The sequence below is a fragment of the Musca autumnalis genome, unplaced genomic scaffold (assembly GCF_047663935.1).
Source record: "Musca autumnalis isolate F117 unplaced genomic scaffold, ASM4766393v1 scaffold_3, whole genome shotgun sequence".
Taxonomy (NCBI): Eukaryota; Metazoa; Arthropoda; class Insecta; order Diptera; family Muscidae; genus Musca; species Musca autumnalis.
The window spans coordinates 257307111-257332326 of record NW_027411866.1 but is presented as its reverse complement, the minus strand read 5'-3'; the positions used below and the strand labels follow the sequence as shown (position 1 = coordinate 257332326).

General features: G+C 33.1%; 1 protein-coding gene and 1 long non-coding RNA gene across 7 annotated transcripts in view; one reads left to right on the top strand and one right to left on the bottom strand.

Moving 5' to 3' along the window:
• The window catches only part of LOC141399392 (uncharacterized), a 132375-nt gene that overhangs the window by 83670 nt on the left and 23489 nt on the right, over window positions 1-25216 (top strand). Inside the window, exon 2 of the long non-coding RNA XR_012411835.1 lies at window positions 2551-2716. This is a non-coding gene — a long non-coding RNA (uncharacterized lncRNA). The remainder of the gene's footprint in view (window positions 1-2550; window positions 2717-25216) is intronic.
• kirre (kin of irre) overlaps window positions 1-25216 on the bottom strand; it is a 112617-nt gene that overhangs the window by 66529 nt on the left and 20872 nt on the right. The window lies entirely within an intron of this gene.

Here is a 25216-nt window from a genome sequence, read left to right as displayed (position 1 = left end):
ATTTTTGTGTTTTTTTGCATTTTGTTATAGTATTGCCTCTTATCTGTCATTTCACTCCTATAAAGTTATATTTGCCCTACGTATTCCCATGCATTTGGCCTAAAACTCAAGCAATTAAAAAATCGACTTTTTTGTAATTTTCGACTTTTGATAAAAAATTTAAATATGCCATAAAAATTTAATCAAAAATGTTACATTCATATAACTTCAGGGATTTGTTAGGCATGTAGTAAGACTATTTTCTCAATCAAAAACCAAGGGTTTGTCATGCAAGAATACACCTATATTAACCTTCAAAGTTTTCAGCACTTTCTAAAGAAGACCCGATTGCAGGAAAACTATTCGTTTAAGAGAAAAAAGTTATGTGTTAAGAAATGCTTAAAAAGTCTCAAAAATATAATTTTCATACAAAATTTAAAGTTTTCTCGCAAAAAAATTTCTCGGCGCTAAGTGGGTTAAAGACATATGTTTAAACCGACCCAATATCGTGGATTTCTAAAAACTATTTTAAAGCCGACCCAATGTCGTGGATTTTAAAAATATTTTGAAGCCGACCCAATATCGTGGATTTTAAAAAAATATTTTGAAGTCGACCCAATATCGTGGATTTTTAAAACAATATTTTTAAGTCGACCCAATATCGTGGATTTTTAAAACAATATTTTTAAGTCGACCCAATATGTGGATTTTTAAAACAATATTTTTAAGTCGACCCAATATCGTGGATTTTTAAAACAATATTTTTAAGTCGACCCAATATGTGGATTTTTAAAACAATATTTTGTGGATTTTTAAACAATATTTTGTGGTTTTTTGAAACAATATTTTGTGAATTTTTAAAACAATATTTTGTAGATTGTTTAAACAATATTTTGAAGCCGACCCATTATCGTAGAATTTTAAAACCATATTATGCAGTCGATAAACTCTCGTAGATTTAAAAAAAAGTATTTTGAAGCCAACCCACTATCGGGGCTTTTAAAACAATATTTTTTAGCCGACGCACTATCGTGGATTCTTAAAATATGATTTTGAATCCCTTTCATTTAAAATTCATCTTAAGAAGTGATAATAATAATGAAACTTAAAAAAATGTATATAAATTTATATAAAAAGGGAAAGGCCAGACTGAAAATGGGAAACCTTTCCAATTGATAAAGTCGGAAGATTAATTTTATTTTTGCTTCTAAAAGTGTGACTTGAATACGCAGAACTTGTATAAGACAGAACATGGCGTGTTTGGCAGAGAAATTGCTGAAAGATATACTTTAGAATCTCTGGCAAATATCAAGGTCGTAATAATAGCAATCACATTAAAAAATCGTCTATACTCCTAAAAGTATGCATAAAGCAAGATTAAACATAGACTGCCAATAATATGTTACATGTTACACATATCGCATATGGAGAACAAAGAAAGTCTTGCCTACAAATAGGAATCCTTTCCCTTTAATAAAGCCGGAAGATTAAATCTATTTTTGTCCTAAAGGTATGCATCAGACATTAATGAACAGATAAGACAGAACATGGCGTCTGAGGGAGAGAAATTCCTGAAAGACTTTTCTCTTTTGGTGTTAAATATCAACGATGTATGGATCATGAGCTCTACCAGCTAAATACCGACATTTATATAATACCGATGCAGCCAAAAATAATTAGGGGCCAAAGCTACGATGGACTGGACATAGGGCTTAAGATGTCGGCAAATGTGGTATATAAGTTGGAAGTAAATTGTAGAAGGGAATTGAAGTCTGACATTCTGAAAAACGGGAAACCTTTTCTCTTAATAGCTAAACATGGGCAACCTGAGGCAGCTTCGCCACTGATGCGCTTTCGCCAGCGCAGTTCTCATTGATGCTACCTAAAGATGGTCCAAAGGAAAGTTAGAAGTTTATCGAAGATCTACAACTTTCCTCTTAACGATCTTTGTAGCACTGGTGAAGGCACACCAGTGGTGAAGTTAGCCCATGTAGGGCTAACTTCACCGGGCGGGCCTTCACCAGTGCTACACAAAGATCGGGCCCCTTTTCATTGACAATGCCGACCAATGAAGAAAATTTCACTTATATGTTTATATTTTGTCTTTTTAACCCAATTCTCCCTACTTTACTTGATTTGCATAATTTGTCCCAAATAGATTGCAATTATCCTAATTGCAGCTTAAGTTACTGCTCCTGTTGATCATTAATTTGAATATGGGCCAATGTCGGTGCTATACAAATTCATTATTGATGTTTAGAAGCTTAACTTGATACTTCCTTTCCCTTAATGGATTATCTTTGAAATTACAGAGCAAAGTACATTGTGGTGGCCTAAAAGTATGCAACACATATTGTAATATGCCTGTCTGCTGTATTACAAGTCGATTTTTGTAGATTGCTGAATTGTGGATTGAATGATATATATCCCACGTTCAATTAAGGGCAAACATATGATACTCAGTATTATATCGATTTTATTTTTAATTTAATTAAAAACAACTTTCAATCAAAAAATACATTAATTTATTAAAGAATTTAAATCTCTTTCTCCATCTACTACTGTTTCCAGTTGAATAGCCTGGAGTAACATCTATAATGCAATAATGAAAATCGATGCCAAACACGCAAAGTCTGCAGGAGAAGAAATCTTCCCTACCTCCGCCCCAAAAAAATATGTAAAACAACATAAATGCTCAAATCGTATGCGAAAAAGCATTAAGTGGTACTCACTAGAGGTACGTATGTATATCCTTATCGTCATCATCGTTATTTTCAACATCATCATCATCATTATTATTTTCAGCAGTGGCAGGCATCATCTGCCAAAAAGCATAGCAAAGTAGATGCGTGTATGTGTCTGGGTTCTTGTCGATCTGTCATGGCAAGTCAATGAATTTTTTATTTTTAAAAGGCTGCGTGAGGTAACGTCATCTGTTACAAACATTTACGGATATTTTTGGTGTGTGTGTGAGAGTTTGTGCATGTTTGTGTGAATGTTGAGAAAATTACCAAAATTGTAGAGCAGTCAACAGGAGGGCCAATTTATTTTTTTGTGATTTTTGTAAAAAGGACGTGGTACCTGCCAAAGGCAAAATGAAGTGGAAAGGCAAAAAGTATGCCAGCAAAAAAAGCAACAGTGTCAGAGAGATGAAATCCCAGTCCATAAGCTAAGCAAGTGGATTTATCGTTTTTATTCTTGTTTTTGCATACTTTACAAACACATTAGCAAGCAGCTATGCATATGTGTGGCTTAACACACAAATACCAACAAAGTGTAGAGATCCTGGAGTGTGAGTGTGTGTGTTAGAGTAAATATTTTTTCACAAACACATTTACATTGTATTTAAGGATAATTTTCGTTTAAAAAGTAATGCCCAAGAGCCGTTCAAACATCGTGACCTGACTGACACTTGCGAAACGAAATAAAAAATGAACTCCCTCTCTCTCCCTCCATCACTCTTTGTCCAACCAAAATTAAACCAATATCCAGTCATTGACTCCAAAACTGTTTTTGACTGGTTTTATTTCGCGTTTCAAAAAATCTTTAGGGATTCAGGATTCTACAATTTTTTAACAGCCTGGCAGTGCTATTTTGTTGTTACTGTTTTTTTTTTGGCCATAATGTTTGTTGAACTATGAATAAGGAAAGCCAGCCTTTCTTTGGTATTTCATTTATTTTTATTTTTGTAATTTAAGGCGACATTAAAAAACCCAACTTTAAAATCACCGTAATACACGCAACAGTAACAACGTAACTACAATGTTCATGACAGGCAGTGAAAGATGAGTGAGATAGAGGGAGAGAGTAAGAGCTAAGGTATTAAATGTCAACATACGTCATCTACATACGAGTACGTACAAATGTATGTTTATGAAGTCTAGTGGCGTCTAGGTAAATTTTTGCTCACCTTCAAGGGTACAAGAAGCGAAGAAGAAAATTTGTATGCAAAAGCAGCCACTGAACAAATTAACCTTTAAAATATAAAAGAAGAACTTTGCATATGTTTAAAAACGCGCCTAAAAGTAGACAGCACACATGTCAGTGCTCTCGCAGGTTCAATGACCAAAGTAAGGCGGTTTCAAATATAAACTAAGTCCAAATGTTTTTTTGCGTTCGTATTCTTTGAAAATGCAAGCAATTTGAGACCAAAAATCTTGAATTTTTTATAATTTTGAATGGAGAGGAGGATTTGTAAAAATATTTTTAAGAGGATTTTTGTGAATTTGAAAAAGAATCCAGCAAAAATTCGGATCCGTTAGCCATTATGTAACCCATTACAAAGTAATGTAAACATAAATAACTACTTATATTACTCCTTACTAAGTTATGAATATGGTTGCACAGACCGTGTGTGTCCCACTACAAACCCGAGGGTTGTGTGTTCAACGCTCAACGAAAGGTCGGGTGATTTTTATTAAAAAAAAAAAACAAAGAACAGTTGGTGTAAGCGTTTAAACAACCCTTAATATTCGTTCGCATGGCCTAGTGTGTAGGGTGTTCGGCTACAAATCAGAAGTTCGTATGATCAAATCCCGTAGAAAGCAAAATAAAACAAAAGTACGAAGTGTGTAGAAATTAAAAAAAAAAAATCCACCTCAACAGTTCTAAAAATAGAAAAACATACATATGCTTTTTAGCTTACTTTTCTACTTCCTGTGGGCATTACATAACTAGTTATTTTAGTGATCGAAGAATAACTAGTTATTCAGTGCAATATGCCCTTGTTAAAATAATGGGTTGGTAGGAGGTTTTGTAAGTAGTTATGACTACCAATAAGAACTATAAAAACCCGTTATTTAGTAAATTTTTTTTTGCTGGGAAAAAATTTTTAATTGGAATAGGTGTAACAGTGGGTTTCTGAAAAAAATTTGAAAGGACTATTTAAAGAATATTTTCAGAGGGACTATCTGGAAAAACCTTGATTTGTTAAAGGATTTCATAGTGTATTTTTCACACTCTGGATTTTTTTAATATTTTTCATATTCGGGGATTTTTTTAAACAATTTTTTTCAAACACGTATACTTTTTCGGGAACCTTTTCATACTTGCGGATTTTTAAAAGTATTTTTCATATTTAAGGATTTTTAAAAAAAATATTTTCATACTTGTGGATGTCAAGAATATTTTTCATAGTCGTGGATTTTTTTAAGAATATTTTTCATACTCGTGGATTTATTTAAGAATATTTTTCATACTCGTGGATTTTTTAAGAATATTTTTCATACTCGTGGATTTTTTAAGAATATTTTTCATAACAGTGGGGTTTTAAGAATATTTGTCACACTCGTGGATTTTTTAGGAATATTTTTGAAGAATATTTTTCATAACAGTGGGGTTTTAAGAATATTTGTCACACTCGTGGATTTTTTAGGAATATTTTTTAAGAATATTTTTCATACTCGTGGTTTTTTAAGAATATTTTTCATAACCGTGGGGTTTTAAGAATATTTTTCACACTCGTGGATTTTTTAGGATTATTTTTTAAGAATATTTTTCACACTCGTGGATTTTTTAGGAATATATTTTAAGAATATTTGTCGCACTCGTGGATTTTTGAGGAATATTTTTTAAGCATATTTTTCACACTCGTGGATTTTTTAGGAATATTTTTTAAGAATATTTTTAACACTCGTCGAATTTTTATGAATATTTTTTACTCGGGGATATTTTAGGAATGTTTTCCATACTCGTGGATTTTTTAAGAACACTTTTCATACCCGTGGATTTTTTAAAAATTTGTTTTAAACTCGTGGATTTTTTAAGAATTTTTTTATATTCGTGAATATTTTGAAAATATTTTTCATTCCTGCATTTTTTAAAAAAAATATATTTCGTAATCAGGATTCTTTTAAAAATATTTGTCATACTCGTAGATTTATGAAAAATATTTTATGTAATCGTGGATTTTTTCTAAAAATATTTTTCATAAACATGGATTTTTAAGAAATATTTTTCGTAATCTTGAATTTTTTAAAAAATATTTGAATTTTTTAAAAAATATTTTATATACCCGTGTATTTAAAAAATAAATATTTTTCATTTTCGTGGATTTTGTTAAAAAATATTTTTCATACTCGTGGATTTTTTAAAAAAATATTTTTCATTCTCGTGGATTTAAAAAAATATATTTCATACTCGTGGAGTTAAAAAAAATATTTTTCATTCTCGCGGATTTAAAAAAAAAAATATTTTTCATACTTGCGGATTTTTTTTTTTAAATTTTTCATACACGTGGATTTTATAAAAAAATATTTTTCATACCTGTGTTTTTTTAATTATTTTTCATAAACGTGGCAAAATATTTTTTGCAATCGTGGATTTTAAAAAAAATATTTTTTATATTCGTGGATTTTAAAAAAAAAAAAAAAAATATGTTTCATATTCCAGGATTTAAAAAAAAATATTTTTCATATTCAAGGATTTTTAAAAAAAAAAAATATTTTTCATATTCGTGGATTTTTTAAAAAAATATTTTTGGTACTCGTGGGATTTAAAAAAAATATATTTTTCATATTTGTGGATTTTTTAAAAAAATATTTTTGGTACTCGTGAGATTTAAAAAAAAAAAAAATATTTTTCATATTCTTGGATTTGTTAAAAAAATATTTTTCATATTCGTGGATTTTTTAAAAAAATATTTTTGGTACTCGTAGGATTTAAAAAAAAATATTTAACAAAATGTTTTTCTTACTCCTAGATTTTTTAAAAAATATTTTGTAAAACACTTTTGGATTTTTAAAAAATTATTTTTTTTTTTCAAAAATATTTTTTATGCTCGTCGACTTTTTAAAAAATATTTGTTAGAAGGACTACTGGCCCGTACTGATGTATTTGTTAAGAATATTTTGGAGTAAACTAGTTGGCCAATAAACCAATTTGGAATCTGAATTGTAAAGGCAATATTTGATAGAAAGAAATTAATGTTGGCCCATTATGGTTTACTTTTAAAGGATACATTTCGGATACAGATATATTCTATTCTACGTTATAATAGTTTTGTTTAATATAATTTTAAAATAATTATTAGACTATTTGTGCAAGCATTATAAGAGTATAAGAGGCTTTTAAGATCTAAAACTTATTACTTTCTTTTACAGCAAATAACAACTGCAAATCTTAGGTGCCTAAAATTATGCAATGCACATTTGCCTCCTCATTTGTTTGCATAAATATTTATTTCTTCATCGTTTGTTTTCCCTAATATATGGTACCAAAAACATTTATGTCAATCTTTGGGATAAAACGCCCCATTTTACACATTTCTTGAGTGCCTGCCTGAAAGTATGCACCACACATTTATATGTTAAAGTGTTTTAAACAGACATATACCTACATTTTTATCGAGCCATATAAATGTTAGTCAATTGGCAATGCCTTAAAACAAGCATACTCAAACTCTTCAGCTCCTTCGTAACTTAATTAAAACTCCAAGCACATTGGCCACTTTCATTCCCTTAATGACTGTTTTCATTCATTAAATCATCATCATCAAATCAAATTAAATTTTGTCCATTTGGGGTGCAGGGTAGACAGAACGAGTTACTAACACTGCTCAAATGGACACTGGATTGTGGTGATTTCCTATTTCCGGTAATGGTTTCTTTTCTATTCGTACATACGTGAGGACAAGTGGTTACCCCAAACATGTATGTATGTAAATTCATATGACGACTAAGGTCTCAATTAATTCACACAGCCAAGGATATATACAATATTTATAACACAGACATTCTCACATATTTATAAAATACATGCATGGGCTGGCGTTTTTGTGTGAATGTATTAGATTAAATGGTTGGAGAAAGCTTTTAGTCCATTGTGGCCCAGATACTGTTTTGTTTTTATTAGCTCCCCAGGGAGTATAGGTCCACAATGGATGAGGTCGGTTGGGTTATGTTGGTTGGCTGGTTGGTCGGTTGTTCGTTCGACACGGTTAATGTTAATGTCATCGTATAAAGAAACAAAGCACACACACACGCTACCATCTACTGACAATTTTTTGTGTATGTGTGTTGGCAAGTGATAAAGTACTCATAGGGACTTGAGCTGATTGTAGGGAATATAGCAGCACCATAGCATGGAAGGGGTCTTACCGGCAAGCTAAATTGCATTTTGTTTTTCAAACAAAAAAAAGAAGCAATGAAAGAAAAACAACAAAACCCCAACAAAAAGAGAATAACAAATAACGAAAATTTACTGTCGCTTGTGAATGTTTTAGTATTTTTTATTGTGCACGCAAGGCACGCTTACCCAAGTACACGTTCACATTAAACGTGTCATGTAACAGCCAGCCAGGCAGCCATCCAAGCAAGCCATGTGGAGGATTCTTGAAAAACATGGCGAGGACAACTACCAAGGATTTGGAAAATATTGGGGAGAATGGTCGGTCGGTTGTTTAAACGGCTCCAATGCTATTGCCGTGGCATTGTTGTATGGATGGAATATTCAGACGTGAACCAACAACAACACGATGAGGAGTACACATAAATGTACACATGAGCAGTGGATCCTTTAAGCCATCCTTGAAACCAAACAAAACAAGGCAAGGCAAACACCACACCACACCACATGAAAATGGAAGACTTGCTTTGAATTTTGAATGGACAAAATTGTTGAAAATCAACTGAAAATTTTCGTTTGTTCGTTTCAAAGCTTGGCACTGATAAGCGAGTAAAAGATTTGAACGACAAGAGTTGAGTTGAGCTGCCACGGTAGGTAGAGCATCTAAGAACCAAAATAGAAAAGAACATTCCAGCTGAATCAGTCTACAATCGCCAAAGTGAAATGAAGTTGAGAGCAAAATGTTTGAAGTTGTTGTTATTTTCTGTTTTAAGCCATATCCAAGGACCTGAGTTATATGAAATGAAAGGTATGTATAGTATAAATGAAATGTTGAGAAAAGTGGGTATACAATTGACATAGAAGAACAGAAAAATTTATGCACTGAACAAAAAACTTGGTGGCATTTTTTGGAATTAGCAGGATTTTTGTTTCATAAGAAATCAATCCATTGCTATGCTGATGATGGGGCTGTCATATTCAGCTCAGCAGAATATTGTTTGCCATTTGCTAAAAAATTAAAGTTTTGTTAATTCAGCTCCGCTGAATAAAAGTTTCATTTGAAATCCGACTTCAGCTGAGCAATATTTAAAGTTTCTTATTAAAATTATATTCAGCTGAGCTGAATACAAAATTTTTCTAATGAAAACTCTAGTTTCCTCGGTTATTATGAGTTTTCTCATTTTGCATCCGAATTCAGCTGAGCTAAATTTAAATTGTCTTATTCAAATGTTATTCATATGAGCCGAAAAGAACATTTTTTCAGCTGAGGTTAATATATCATGTTTCTAATGCAACTTCTAGTATCCTCGGTTATTATGGGTTTTGGAATTTTAAGTCCAAATTAAGCTGAGCTAAATTTTCTTACAAAAAATTATATTCAGCTGAGCTGAAAAAACATGTTTGTGTTGAAAACTCTAATACCATCGGTTATTAATGGTTTTGTCATGTGAAATCCTAGTTAAATTCTAGTAACCTCGATTATTATGATTTGATATCGCAATTCAGCTGGGCTAAAGTTAAATTTTCCTACAAAAATTGTATTCAGCTGAGCTGAAAACAACATGTTTGTAATGTTAAATCTAATACTCTTGTTTATAAATGGTTTTGACATTTAAATCCGAATTCAGCTGCGCTAAATTGAACTGTTCTTAAAAAAATTATATTCATTATATTATATTCAGCTGAATTCGACATATCTCGAATGAAAAATCTAGTAAGGTTGTTCATTATTTGTTTCGTCATTTGATATCTTAATTCAGCTGGGCTAATTTAAATTTTCTTATAAAAATTATATTCAGCTCAGATAAATACAAAATTTTTCTAATGAAAACTCTACTACCCTCGGATATAAAAGGTTTTATCATTTGAAATATGACTTCAGCTGAGCAAAATTTCAATTTTCTTATTAGAATTATATTCAGCTGAGCTGAATACAACATTTTGTAATGAAAACTCTAGTGTCCTCGGTTATTATGAGTTTTCTCATTTCGAATCCGAATTCAGCTGAGATAAAATTGTGTTATTTAAATGTTATTCATCTGAGCCGAAAACAAAATTTTTAAATAATATGGGTATTGTCATTTTAAGCTAAATTTAAATTTACGTATAAAAACTTCTAGTATCCTCGGTTATTATGGGTTTTGCAATTTTAAATCCAAATTCAGCTGAGCTAAATTTTCCTATAAAAATTATATTCAACAAAAACAATATATATAAAATATATTAAAATTATATTCATGTTTCTAATGAGAAATGCTAACCTCGGGTATTAAGTGTTTTGCCACTTGATATCCGAATTCAGCTGAGCTAAATTTAATTTTTTCATTCGAATTATATTCAGCTGAGCTGAATACTAATGTTTCCCACGAAAAGGAGTAACAAATATCAGAAGTAGATTAAAAGTTTAAATTCAGCTTTATTGAATAACCTTTAAATTAGGCAAAGTATGTGGTTAATGTGAGGCATCTGAACATCGTTTGTATAACCAAATAATATTTAAAAATAATTACTGAAATTAAGAAATTATTTAAATAAATGTTTTCCAACTAAATTCTTAAAGTTTGAATATTCCAAAAATATATTTTACTCAATAAAATGTTCGTTGGAAAAACATACAATTTTTTTTCTTCTGGTGTACCAAATTGTAAAATTCTCCGTTTGATGTACTCGTGTGTGTACGATAGTGAATGATAAAAAGGAGTGAGCTTGTAAATGCTATTGGCTTTGACAAATGCTTGTCGTTTTACAAGGATATGAAGAGAAACGGCATAGATTCGCGTTGCGAATACAAAATATTGAAAATTTTTCACAAGGACACCAGGACAAGATACACAGTTACACACAAACGCGCGCCCAACACCATTATCTATTAGCTACCACATATAAAGAAAGAAAGACATTCACAATAAAAAATTTACAATAATTCAAATTCATGGAGAATGAAGGAGTTACAGAATTTGACAACAAATGTGGGTGGATGCGAAAAGAAGAGTGACTGACTGAGTAACTGTGTTTGGAATACATAAAACAAGCTAAAGGAGAAATTGGGGCTTCAACCAAACGTCGTGATGATTTTATGTGTCGCATTTATTGTAAGTATGTATGTAGCAGCAGCAGCGGGGAACGTGTGAAATATTCCAAAATAACATAAAATCAAATAAAACGAAACAAGACAAAAATTATGCCAATGGGCGTTTTTTTCCAACTTCCAAACAGCAGCAGCGATATGACAACAATGACAATGCCAGGCAGAGCGCTGTTAATGTGGCTGATGCTTTGATAGCTGCTGTCTGTCATGGGATTGTTAGTGCCGTGTCTGTATGTGTGTGGTTATAAAACATTTTATACTTTATTTGAAATTTATTGATATGGATTTCAAAATTGTTTGCTATGAGGCAATTTTGCGTTTTTTCAGAACATTTATTCATATAAAATTTATGCGCTTCAACATTGAATTTGGTGAAATATTTATGGCCGCCGCATCAAATGTAGGCACACGCCCCCCTCACCGTCCAACATTTTTGCGCCCCTTAAATGATGGAACCCATTCAACAAATATGGGTGTAGTGTTTATTGTTTAATGTCGATGATGCTTGAATTGTTAGAGTTTGTTGTTGTTGTTGGCTGTTAGACCTCTGCTGTCCATCATTGACAACTAGCTAATAGCCACAAAATTGCAATCATTTCGAAACATTTTAAATATGCATTCATATTTACTCATACACACCCACCCACACATACATACATAGTATACACATGGGCATAACATCCGTCATTCTGTGTCGAACGCATAAAAATGCGTACTAAAACGTAACAAAATGTGCATGCGAACGTGCGTTTGTTTGTCTGCCGCATATTCCCCAATGCACTTTAGAGTGTCTCCGTTTAAGTTTGTTTGAGAATAATTGCTTGTCATTTAAAATTTGCGGTTAAGGGTCCTTTTTAGTACCACGCGACACAGCATCAATTTAGCCATTGCCTTTTTTGAACAGTGAAAAGGCATAGGCATTTTGAAATAAGGCAAAATTTGATGGAAACATTTCCTTTTTTTCGCAAAAATGTTGAACAGATAAACCCGCGCGGGATCAGTTACTTCCTTTGTGATTTAATTAGCGAAAAATATGCAACTCTCTTAGGGGGTACCAAAAGGAGATATTTGGTCTAAACTTTGCACATCATACAAATTTCTTTTAGCTTCAAATATGGACTACATAGGTCCACTTCTTCAGATACCTCCCACACAACATTTCAATATTTTCCGCAAAAGGGCAGTTTAAGGACATAACTCGAATGGTTTTCATTTTTTTTGTGGCAGGTTGTACTCTCGCCATGTCCAATTGAAGATAATGCCTCAAAAGCTATAAAAACGCCGTGAATGTTTTCTATAGAATAAAAGAACACCGTTGACTTCTTCTATAGAATAGTAGGTGTCTTCTTTAGAATAGAAAACACCGTAGATGTCTTCTATAGAACAGGAGACCACCGTAGGTGTCTTCTATAGAATAGAAAGCCACCGTAGGTGTCTTCTATAGAATAGTAGACCACCGTAGGTGTTTTCAATAGAATAGAAAGCCACCGTAGGTGTCTTCTATAGAATAGTAGACCACGGTAGGTGTCTTCTATAGAATAGTATACCACCGTAGATGTCTTCTATAGAATAGAAGACCACAGTAGGTGTCTTCTATAGAATAGTAGACCACCGTAGATGTCTTCTATAGAATAGTAGACCACCGTAGGTGTCTTCTATAGAATAGTAGACCACCGTAGGTGTCTGCTATAGAATAGAAGACCACCGTAGTTGTCTGCTATAGAATAGAAGACCACCGTAGATGTCTTCTATAGAACAGACGACCACGACCTAAGAATAGAAGGCCACCGTAGTGTCTGCTATAGAATAGAAGACAGTGTTTTCCTTAAAATAGAAGACCACAGTAGGTGTCTTCTATAGACCAGAAGACCACCGTAGGTGTCTTCTATAGACCAGAAGACCACCGTAGGTGTCTTCTATAGATTAGTAGACCACCGTAGGTGTCTTCTATAGAATAGAAGACCACCGTAAGTGGCTTTTATAGAATAGAAGGCCACCGTAGTCGTCTTCTATAGAATAAAAGACTACCCTAGTTGCATTCTATAGAAGAGAAAACCACCGTAAGTGTCTCCCATAGAACAGAAGACCACCGTAGGTGTCTTCTAAAGACCAGAAGACCATCGTAGGTGTCTTCTATAGAACAGAAGACCACCGTAAGTGTCTTCTATAGAACAGAAGACCACCGTAGGTGTCTTCTACAGACCACAAGACTTTATATAGACCACAAGACCACCGTAGTTGTCTTCTATAGAATAGAAGAGCACGGTAGGTGTCTTCTATAGAATAGATGAGCACGGTAGGTGTCTTCTATAGAATAGAAGAGCACGGTAGGTGTCTTCTATACAATAGCAGACCACCGTAAGTGGCTTTTATAGAATAGAAGACCACCGTAAGTGGCTTTTATAGAATAGAAGACCACCGTAGTCGTCTTCTGTAGAATAAAATACCACCTTAGTTGTATTCTATAGACCACAAGACCACCGAAGGTGTCTTCTATAGAATAGAAGACCACCGAGGTGTTTTCTATAGATTAGAAGACCACCGTAGGTGTCTTCTATAGATTAGAAGACCACCGTAAGTGGATTTTATAGAATAGAAGACCACTTTAGTCGTCTTCTATAGAACAGAAGACCAACGTAGTTGTCTTCTACAGAATAGAAGACCACTTTAGTCGTCTTCTATAGAACAGAAGACCAACGTAGTTGTCTTCTACAGAATAGAAGACCAACGTAGTTGTCTTCTACAGAATAGAAGACCGCCTTAGTTGTCTTCTATAGAACAGAAGACCACCTTAGGTGTTTTCTATAGATAAGAAGGCCACCGTAGGTGTCTTCTACAGAACAGAAGACCACCGTAGGTGTCTTCTATAGAATAGGAGACCACCATATATCTTCTATAGGTAGGTGTCTTCTCTAGAATAGTAGGTTATTTCTATAGAATAGAAGACCACCGTAGGTGTCTTCTATAGAATAGAAGACCACCGTAAGTGGCTTTTATAGAATAGAAGGCCACCGTAGTCGTCTTCTATAGAATAAAAGACTACCCTAGTTGCATTCTATAGAAGAGAAAACCACCGTAAGAGTCTCCCATAGAACAGAAGACCACCGTAGGTGTCTTCTAAAGACACGAAGACCACCGTAGGTGTCTTCTAAAGACCAGAAGACCATCGTAGGTGTCTTCTATAGAATAGCAGACCACCGTAAGTGGCTTTTATAGAATAGAAGACCACCGTAGTTGTCTTCTGTAGAATAAAATACCACCTTAGTTGTATTCTATAGAACAGAAGACCACCGTAAGTGTCTTCTATAGAACAGAAGACCACCGTAGGTGTCTTCTACAGACCACAAGACCTTCTATAGACCACAAGACCACCGTATTTGTCTTCTATAGAATAGAAGAGCACGGTAGGTGTCTTCTATAGAATAGATGAGCACGGTAGGTGTCTTCTATAGAATAGAAGAGCACGGTAGGTGTCTTCTACATAATAGAAGACCGAAGTAATGCCGACTGACATCTTTTTACATCTTCTTATGTTTCCAAAGGAAACTGTAAATTTCAACACCACTGTGCAAGGTTCAAAGTCCAGCCATTACCTATCGTAATAAAAATGCAATGCAACCACCAATGCTATCATCCATAGCGTCGATGTGTCATTTAACAGTTACAGTTTTGAAACATAAAACAACGTCATCAAAAATGCACTCTTGTCTGGGTCTCTAGTGAGTATAAATGCGAATGTATGTGGGTCGTTATTTAAAAGAGTAACCGACTATGCATAACGCAATAGTAGAGTATGTCAACAATCAGTTCAATGCAATGCATATACATATGTGTCTGGCCTCTGTGAATTTCTGATGTTTGGCTGGTATTGGTATTCAAATTCATGTATGTATGTGTGTGAGTATGAGTATTTTGCGTATTGCACATATTTGTGGTATCCCGTATGTTTTGTGGTCAATAATTAATGATCTATTGCAGCAAAAATAATTTATTTCAATTTACGACTAGCATACTTTTGGGCTTGCACATGTTAGCCAAAAAATAAAGTTAACATGTATGTAAGTAGAAGAGGAGATAGATGGATGGATGGAGACTTCCATAACATTTATTGGCCATGTAAAATGTAAGCAGGCCCAACCATTCCATATGTATGTTTATGAGGTGTATGAGTATTTGCATAAAAACTTCAAAACTTGTAGAGAAATGTTAATTTTTTTTTATTATTTTCCATTCCCCTAACTATTTAAAACTAAACAAATATCTACAGTCAAATGTGAATGAGTGTACGTACACATTTCCAAATACAGGGACGTGTTAAAGCCTTTATTCAGCACTGAACTTCCTTTTTGGGGTTCAACGCTTCGAGCTCAATTTGTTGGGGCTGGCAATTGTTGCTGGGCCGTTGTTGTATTTATAGCTGTTGGGGCTACAACAATTGGTTGTTGTTATTGTTGTTGCTGTATATAATGTTCATGTCCATGGCTGAGTTGGTTAGCTTTCAGTTGTTGCCGTTGTTGTTGACCATAATGTGTTGCCATTCTTTAATTTCGAATTGTGCTGTCAATGTCTGCATGTGTGTGTGTGTGTGTGAGCAGGCAATCATTGTGGGTTTCCCGATTGTTGTCGATTTTTCATAAGCATTTTTCAATATCCCACCGCATAAAATGCGTATGAAATATTTGTGGTGATTGTAATGAAAGGTGGCCAACAACAAAAAATTGCAAAAAAAAAACTCCAAACTCTGTACAACTTTCATATACAACTGCCACATCAAACTTTACTCACACTCGTAGCAAGAAGGACATATACATTGAAGTGTGTACGTGAACGTGTTTGTATTTGAGTTTTCATAGAGTATTGGTATGTGTGTCAACAACTCTCTTCTTTTCGCAGTGCGGCAAGTAATTAATAAAAGTTGCATTCGAAATAAATTAAGTTGTACGTTTTGTTTCGTTGTGGTGTTGAGTTTTTTTTTTGTGTTTTTGTTTTGTTTTTGTGTTCAACTGTTGTTGTTTAAAGTTTTCTTCGTGGCTATGTATGAGCGAATGAATGAATGAATAACGGAATGTATAACGAATGCCAATCGAATGACTTTTAAACCAACCAATAATGGGTAGCCATATGGCTGACTATAGTTTGTTTTATTTTTATTGTTATGTTGCCGTTGTTGTTATGTGCTCAAGGAAGTATGGCATAAAAGGGAATTAGTTTTGCCAGTATTAAAGGATTATAAACTTGTTCATATTTTCTTTCGGTCTTTTGAATCAATGAATGAGTGAATGTGTCTTTAAATTATTAGTGTATATGTATGGGTGTGTTTCATAGACATCCCTATTGATATGTAGAAATAAAATTTCCATATTGTTTTGCTTGAAAACTATAATTCAGCTAAGCTGAATTGAAATTTATGTGTGAAAATTTTTATTCAGCATTGCAAAAATTTATTTTTATATGAATTCAGCTAAGCTGAATTTGTGTTTTAAAATAAAATTTAGTCAGCTGAATTATATATCATAAGGGTAATTTTGCATTTATATAGGAAATTTAGGAAATTTTGAAACCGATTTGTTTATAAGAGAATCGAGTTTTTGTATTAAATAACTTTAGTATAAAATAATTTAGTATTTTTTAAATTACCTTCACCATACTTTTAAATTGTTAACTGCAAATTCAGCTCAGCTGAATTGAAAGTTCCCATTCAAAAATAAAATTATATAATTTTCTTGGTGCCTATGGTGGTATAACATTGAATTCAGCTTAGCTAAAATCGATTTGTTTATCAGAGAATAGAGTTTTTGTATTAAATAAATTTAGTATAAAATAATTTAGTCTGTTTTAATAATCTTCCCCATAGTTTTATACAAATTCAGCTCAGCTAAATTGAAAGTTTTCACTCAAAAATAAAATATTATAATTTTATTGGTTCCTATGGAGGTAAAACATTGAATTCAGCTGAGCTGAAATAAGAGAATTGAGTTTTTGTATTAAATAAATTTAGTATAAAATAGTTGAGTATGTTTTAATTATCTTCCACATAGTTTTATACTGTAAACTGCAAATTCAGCTCAGCTGAATTGAAAGTTTCCATTCAAAAATAAAATTATATAATATTCTAGGTGCCTAGGGTGGTAAAACATTGAATTCAGCTCAGCTGAATTGTAATTTTGTAATGACAATTTCCGTTTTGAATAGAATAAATAAACGATATATGATTTCTGAGAAACAAATAATAAACGGCCAACATAATTTTGACTCAGCTGAATTATACAAAAACTTGGGTTTATGGCACAATGTTTCGTTTATACAATTTTTGATCAAAAGAGAGGGTACTCCTTTCCCAAATTGTTTCACATATCTTCATTGAATGTATTTTCTATTATGAAATATTAATTCAAGCGGACTAAATATTTTTTATTATAGTGAAACGCATATTCAGCAAAGCTGAATAGATTTCTAAGGTCTATGTCACATTTTGGTGACATTGCTAAAGGATTATTTTAAAAAATCTATAATTCATTTTTAATGATATATTTTATATTTAGCTTAGATTTATAACGTATTGCTTAGTAAACCTGCAATTCAGCTAAGCTGAATAACTTTTTAGTTATATTTTTATATATTTCGCGTATTTTGTTCAAGGATTATATAAATAATGTGTAGTTCAGCTCAGCTGAATAAAGTTTATTCACAGCAATAATTCATTTAGCGTAGATTAGATAAAATTATATAAAGGGGGTATATTTTAACCAGCTGATTTTTTTTTATATAAATACTTCAAGTTGGGTACTGTTATGTTTGTTTTTGTTTGGACATCCATAACTTATCTTCAATTGGTTGGGGTATATTCCGATCAACTGAATGACTTATTTTTATGCGACAATTTCCCTTTAAGCAATCTCCTTTAATTTTAGACTAATTTTATGTCATTCTTTGTTTTATAGATTTCCATAAATTGTCTACAATTGCCCAATACGAAACATTTCACTTTCACCCCACCCACTTTTTTGTTCAAACTTTAAATTTAAGTTTATTTAACAAAATTTAACAATCAATTCTTGTATTTATTTGAACAAAGCCAGCAGCAATAAAATGTCTAAATCCAAAAGGATTTCATTCGAAAAAAAACAATCACATTAAATACTAAAAATAGGTGGACATAAAGTATGTGTAGAAGCAGTGACAAGAACAACAACAACGATACGTGAAATCAAAATGTCTATTTTTGAAAAAGACACATTTGAATATTTAAAATCTTCACTCCCACTGAAAAATGAGCAACCATGTTGCTCTTTGTAAATAAAATAGGGGGCGTTTAATATACAAATAAATGAATAGACAGCAATGTTAGAGCGACAGACAGACAGACAGCCAAACAAACCAACCATCTTGCATATCAAATTATAATAAGGATGACAATTGTATTCTGACATTAACATGCTAATCACTTAAAAATGTACATACATACATACTTACACACAGATTTATACAATTTAATATTGTAATTAGAATGGGGCTTGTATTTCAATCACAAAGGAATTTCCATAATCCTTGCAATTCACTACAACTCTTTCCATTCTCCTTCTTCTTCTCATCCATCCTCCTCCATCTTCAAACATTTCAAATTTGAAACTAATTATCTTGTAGAGATGTGTGGTGTGAGTTCAAAGCAGATCAAAAGCCAGGTATGGGGTCAATTAAAATCTATTTTGGCCAAGTTTAATCGTTACAAAACGTTTACAATTGCCTTTTAGTTTTCGATGTTCAGTTCGCAGTGTTTGTGTGGAATATTATCGCACTAATTACCCGAAAAGCATATCTCTGCAAAAGGAGGATAAATGACCCTATGTTTTTCCAACTTTCCCAAAAGCCCCAAGAATTTCTTAGAAACAAAAAAAACTTAGTTATTTAATTAGTGTTGTTGCTGTTGTTTCTGCTGCTGGGTGGTCCTGAAGTTTTTGCTAAATCTTGGAAAGCAAAATTTGAAGAAGAAAGAAAGCAAACGAAGTAGTTGTTGCTAGCTGTTAGCTTTTAAGCTTAAGCAGAGGGTTTCTTCTTCGTGATATCTTCTAAAGTAAAATATCTGCTTGTTTACTGATTGCATTATAAAATCAAAGGCAAGTTCTGATAAAGTTTTGTTCTTTTTGTGTTTCTTCTTCTAACTGTTGCCTGAAGTGCGTGCAAGAATGTGTTGCTGCTGCTGCCGTTTTCTATGTCTTCGATAAAAAGGGTTCACCAAAAAGGGAAAATCTCTTTTTAATACTTTTTGTTAAATTAACACATACAACGACAAAGTTAGCACCATCCCGGTAGTCAGGCAGCTTGGCAAGAGGGTGTAAGACATTATAAAACACATCCACAAGAGACCATGTCTTTTTTTGGCCGTAGACAAAATTTCCATTAGTTTTTGCGCCTGAACTATATATGTATAAGTAGTGATAATGTCATTACCATATACAAATTTGTCCGTAATGTTGTTGGCATTTCCTTGTTTTTTTGTTGCTAAGAAATAGAGCAAAGTACCCCAATATCTATACGCACAACAAGAAAACAACAACAGTTTTCCCCCGTTCGATTTTTTGCCTAAGGCCAAAAAATTAAATTTAAGCTAAAATTGATGGGACAGATACAGGGATAAATAGGCAGCTACTGTCAGTTAGTAGTGATGGTAATATGCAAAGATTCTGGGGTGTGATAAACCGTTTTTTTAAATGCCAGCCTAAGAGGGTAACAATTTGCCTTGGCTTTTTTGTAAGTAATGAAAACCAAAAGAGGAGAATAGGTAGAAAAAATATTAAATTTTAAAGAGTTCAATTGCCTGGCAGATTTAAGTTTTTTTAAGTGATGCATACTTTTAGGGGACATATTGACATTTTAAACAATTTGTGGAAAATTACAACCAATCGTAGATTTTTCTTTGATTTAAAAGGGAACTGGTTAATTGTGTTGGAAATAAGTGGAAAGTATTAAGTTTTAAACAGTTTAGTTTTTTAAGAAAAACATTTGCCTACTTTTGGGCGACGCATTGTTAGTTGTGATTCGAACACTGCTTCCACCAATTGATATTTTGCGATTGGGAAATAAATAGAAGAGGGAAAAGAAAACAAAAACGAGTTTCCAATATTTGTCGTAAACTAAAAAGAAAACAAGTATCAGACTTGCAAATAGAATATACCCTTAGCCAGGGGCATAAAGAAAAGAATCAAATCCAAATATTTTAAATCAAGGACTCTACTCTTTATGCCAACTTGCAAATAATTCCGTGGGAAAATTTGCCTAAAATCCGTTAATAACTAAAAACGAAACAATTATTTATACATATAATTGTGGACCAATAGGAAATGTATTTTAAGAAGGCATCTCCCGTCCATAGAGTAATTTAAAACTGAACTACAAAACACTCAAAAACCCACAAAAACCAAAATTATCTCCGGCCTAACGGGAAAAATTCAGCTGAGACCGGCTGGGGTTTGAACCCACATCCTTGAAAACATTTGAAGATGTTATCAAGAGATGTTAGCGTTCAAAACCAAACTCATAGCTGCGTTAAAAAGCGTTTGTCATGGAAACCATGCAGATTGAACGGACAAACATATGTCGCTGTAAACACATTTGAGAAATTAAAGTTCGATGACAGAGAAGGCGATATTTCCGAAGAACTGCGTTACTAATAGCGAAATCTGTCACATAATTTGACGGTTGTGTGGGTTCGAATCTTCGGCTTTCCTATTTCACTCTTAAAAAATCATAAAGCTCAACTCCAACGAGAAAAATTAATAAATTGTTTGATCTTTCAACGAACGGTTTTCATTGAGTTTAAATAAAATTCAAATAAATTGTTTCATTAATGTAATGCAGCTGTTTCGTTGCACTAATGTAACCTTTTCATAACAATAATGAAACAGTTCCTTTACTTTAATAAGAGTATTTCTTGATATTTATGAAACTCAATAAAGAAGGTTAACACGTTCGCGGACGTGAATGCTATAGCATTCATTTGCAAAGTCAATTTTTTGTCATTTACTTCTATACAATCGTACGTTTTTGCGATTAAAGTACATAGTAATATTAATTTTATCAATATCCATAATATAATAAATCAAAAATTGTAATAGGACTAATAATTATTTAATAAATACAAAAAAACTAACTTCTGAAAAAATTGTGTGTCCGCGAACGTGTTAATTGCAGAAATGAAAAGATTTAATTGGATTAATAAAAAAGTTTCATTGTATTAATGAACAAATTCATTAGTTTTACTTTAATGAAATTCAAACTACTTAATTAAAGTCTACATTGGTTCAAAAGCAATCCTTTTAAGAATAATCCTGCACATTAGCCATTAAGGCCGTGGGTTTTATACAGCTTTAGGATAAATTCCTCAGAAAGTATGAGCTTCTCAAAAAAACACACATCCGTGAAAAAATTTGCAATTTTTTAAGGAGATAGTCGAATGAACTTGACTTAATGGCCTGTTTTTCTAAGACGATTCGAATACAAATTCGTTCGAACTACTACCAAACTTCTGTTTTTTGAAAAATAATTGAATTGGTTTTATTTTCAATAACTACTAACTAACATTTCCTACAACAATAGGAGTTTGGCAGTAATTCGAACGAATTTGAATTCGAATCGCCTTAGAGAAACAGGCCATAAGTTTTGAGAGAAACATCTCGATGTGCAAAGGACGAATGTCAGTCACTCCTTTCAATAATTATCGTGCCCTCAGCCTTTTTAGTTAGAGTTTTTTGACCATTATGTGACGAAGAATGGTACAAGGAGTATCTGCAATAAAATTATCCCAACCATTCTTGGACAGTCCTGATTTTTTTACTTTTGTGAGGATGCTACCCGAAGATGTTGTTAAATTAGTTGGTGCCGACAGGGGTTTTTTTAAATGTTTAGGGCCATTATATCAGGAAAATATGTGTTTTGAGTGTACCGTTATAATATAGGCTTCGAGGACAACCTGCGAAAAACCTTTTTGGGAAAAATATCGATGAGGCAGTTATAGATCATATCAAAACGGCAAACTGAAATAATTTTGGCCGTTTTGACGGTTCAGGCGACGACCATATGGAACCTTTTTTACGTTGGTTGCTGCGATGAGCATAAAGTCAACATTTTTGGTTTATAAAATAAAGCTTTCTCGGCGTTGCGGGCCATTGGTCCGGAATTTAGCCGTCACCCTTGTACAGATTATTGACCATATAATCAATTTCATATTAAAATTTTCTGTAAGTTACCGGCCTTCAACCGGGATTTAAGACTTTTAACCTTGGATAGACTTAAAGTGGTCTACGGCATCACATTTCTCCTTACCATTGTAGGAATTTTATTAAAAACGGGCTTAACGATCAAGCCTATTGGGCTATTGACGGTCATGGCAGCGACGTAGCCAAAATAAAATATCATTTCTAATTCTAGACATTCATTTTAATTGATTTTAAATCCATCATTTACGGCTTTTGTTTATGGGAAGAATCAAAAACTTTGAGTTCTGCTTATATTTTGTCAATCTTTCTGGGCAGTTGTGGCTTCCATAATCCCAAGAAAATCAGGAATCGCCACAAACAGCTCCCTAAAGTATGCAAAAGAAAATATTTGCATACTGTAGGGCAGGTATCGGCCCAAATACACATGAAGTACTCGTATGTGCGGTCACACGCATACGACATCGAGAGCGTAAATTTCGTGGGTTAATGCATTGCTAAAATTAATAAAAATCACTGAAAAAAGCTCCGACACAAACTTCTTCATTGACTTCTGAGTGAAGACTAAATGGTGGTTGTTTTGTTGTTACTCTCATCAAGGGCACGTGTTCTCCTTTTTGCCGGATGCTGCTGTAGGGAGTTGTTATTGTGTGAGAGGATGGTTTTTAGTTAGTTGAAGCCACCTTCTCTGAAGGCACATGTGCCTTTTTTGCCGATAGATGATCTATATTTACTCGTCCTAATAAGATGGTCGTCTTTATATTTTAGCTTGATTGTTGTGCATACTTTAAGGAGTTCCTGCTTTATACAATTATGTTCCATATCTCTATAAATAATTTTAGCAATGCAGTGATCATCATTATCCCCTTACCCATAGTCAGTACATAATTGCATACTCCGCTTCCCTCAACAACATTCTAGCCACGTTTTCTGAGTATTCTATAAAAATGACCTACCTATATCCCACGAACATCCTGGAAGGGACTTTTGTTGACTTTTCTCATATCAATCAATATCGATTCTTATTATTTCAATAATATGGGACATACTTTATATCGCTTAGTTCGAAGGACAGGTCTTAGGACACCAAATTTAGATATGTTTAGCATGGCTAAAATACGCCCGAAATGTCGCCAAGATCACGCTGAGAGGTATTTTTTTGGCACCGTTTAGTGTCAAACTTTATATCGCCTAGTCCGAAAGACATGTCTTAGGACCCTAAATTTAGATATGTCAAGCGTGGCTAGAATACGCCCGAAATGTCGCCAACATTACGCTGAGAGATATTTTTTGGCACCGTTTAGTGTCAAATCCGGGTATTAAGTATGCCAGATGGTTGTGCTCTGTTTCAAGAATTATAATGGGAAACACCTTTTTCTTTTATTTTGAAAATGAGAACAACTTTCTAGGAAAATATCTGAATCGGAAATGTATTTATAGAAAAATTGTCTTCCCAAGATCCCATAGAATAGATTACGAGAACCTTAAATCACCTAGAGCAAATCGATATATATGTGTATTAATCTATTTAATTTTGCAGCAGGCAATAAAAAATGAAAGCAAACTGTATATTTGTGTAATTATTTATTATATCTCCATTATTTATGAAAATAAAAATAAAAACTGCTTTTTGCTACAACCCTAAAACTATGAACCACACACAGGAGAAGAAAAGCTCCTTTATTCCCTTGTGGGAAAAATATTCGATAAATATTCTGATGCGACAAAATATCGTTAAATATAATAATTTCTAAAACAAAACAAAATAGAGAAATGTGAGAGGCAGACAACCTTGTTTACCCAACATAGATAACATCCTATGATGAAAATCGATTTCCATATTTAAAATGCAAACTCTTTTTGTTTTCTATTCCATTGACACAGAGTGGAAACAGTGGTCTACAGCATAATAATAATGTGATGTCCTTTGTGATGCTAAATGCAATCTATTTCCCCACTGGAGACTTGTTACATAAAAAATTCTCTATACGTTCAAAGTTTGATTTGATTCGATTACTTATACGAGCAATTTGTAGTGTATGTGTCTGTATGGATGTGGAGGTGTCCTACCACTCCCGCACTCCCCAACAACCTCAGCAACATCAACTGAATCCCAATTTGTACACTTTATCTACAGTTCACTTTTGAACCTTGGTAAACTTTCCACTTTGATAGGTAAATGGGCAACTCGTGTACAAAAACAACAACACCAACAAAAGGCTGCTGTAAAAAATAAAACGACAACTGATTAAAATCAACATTATCTACCCAGAAACATACTATGTACCGATAAATGTGTGTATGTAGGTGTGTGTGTAGTATCCAGCCCTAGCTACGTGAACAATACCACTTTGGGGATGTACACCATAAAAATCAAGAGGAAATAATTCAATTTTGATGATGATACAAAACGGAAAACAATAAAAATCATTGGATGACTGAATATAAAATAAAAACCAAACCAAAATGGTCCGGCAACGGCAGCAGACAGGTCGCTCGTTCGTTGCCTTCCCTTTCCTTACCTCTCTCTATGGCTTTGGGTTTTAGTCTGGCAGTGTTTGGGAATTTGTGTAAAGAATATAGGTTGAAATGGTCCAGTAATCAATATGGCAAATATGTATATACATATACACACATACATACACATATACTTGTTGTACAGAGTTTAAATTTTGCAAATTGAGATATTAGGATGTAAATAAATGAGAATAAGTAAAAGTTCTTTTGAAAGAGGGTTAACGCAGCAACCGTAAAATGTGTTGTTAGGTGTACAAAAGTAATTAGGGAAAAAGTGGAAAACTTTACGACATTAACAAAATTTGAGTTCTAAAATAATAATAATGGAAGAACAGGAGATTGAACGTTACAGCCTGAG